This window comes from Octopus bimaculoides, chromosome 25 (assembly GCF_001194135.2).
Source record: "Octopus bimaculoides isolate UCB-OBI-ISO-001 chromosome 25, ASM119413v2, whole genome shotgun sequence".
NCBI classification, from domain to species: domain Eukaryota; kingdom Metazoa; phylum Mollusca; class Cephalopoda; order Octopoda; family Octopodidae; genus Octopus; species Octopus bimaculoides.
Genome location: NC_069005.1, coordinates 13,263,550 through 13,264,658, shown reverse-complemented (window position 1 = coordinate 13,264,658; position 1,109 = coordinate 13,263,550).

Sequence of the window (1,109 nt, the reverse complement as noted above, 5' to 3'; positions counted from 1 at the left end):
ATATATATATATATATATACATATATACGACGCGCTTCTTTCAGTTTCCGTCTACCAAATTCACTCAGAAGGCTTTGGTCGGTCCGAGGCTATAGTGGAAGACACTTGCCCAAGGTGCCGCGCAGTGGGACTGAACCCGGAACCAAGTGGTTGGTAAGCCAGCTACTTACCACACAGTCACTCCTAATCCTATAGACACACACAATGGTGTGACATAATAACTGTCTCAGAATCGAACAACATACTTTTAGGTTGCTCAGCAATTATTAAGCCGCAGCCTAAATCTGACTGAGCAGTTCTATGATCATAGGCGTTCCAACCAAGACCTCACCTTCATTTTTGTTCCAGTTTACCAATTTCTCTTTTTAAAGAGAGTACACTGAAAACCAAGTAGCTCAGTGCTTAGGCCACTGAACATGGGCTTGTAAAGGCTTTGGTGTCGATTGCCGGACCGGTTGGCACGCTGTGACCTTATGTGAGATTCTTTATCCAGCTTAGTCAACCTAGCACAACTGAAAATGTGTCGTCCCCGTTGCAATGAGGCACTACAATTATCAACAAATTAACCCATCAAATCTTGAAAATGCAAGAAAACAAAGGTCCTTGCTAGTTAGTGAACAGCGAATGGATGAGTGTGATTGCAAAAGGGACTTGGTTGCTATTTCTAACATGCATTGGCGACCACATAGAGGCGTCCTCAAATAGTTTGTGTCATTGAAAGAGAGAGATAATCATTATACAACGAGTGTATTTAGAGGAATGCTGGGAAAAATCTATACTATTTCAGATTCTGAAGATAAATGGATCTCAGAAAAAATTTCTGATGTGAAAACAAGGAGAAAAAATGTACGTTTTTGTTGGACAGATTAACAAAACATCTACAACAGAGTGCACTAGTGAGGTACTTCTTAAACTCTCTCTCTGTCCCTCACACACACATGTATATATATGTAAGGGACGACCGTGCGAACTCAAAAAGGAGAAATGGTGACGAATGGAAAAAACAGAGGACTCCTTTTATTTAAACGTGTCACACGGTCGAACACACAATTATATGTATCAGAGATGATATACATGATATGTTATGTAAATATGTGTATAAGTATGCA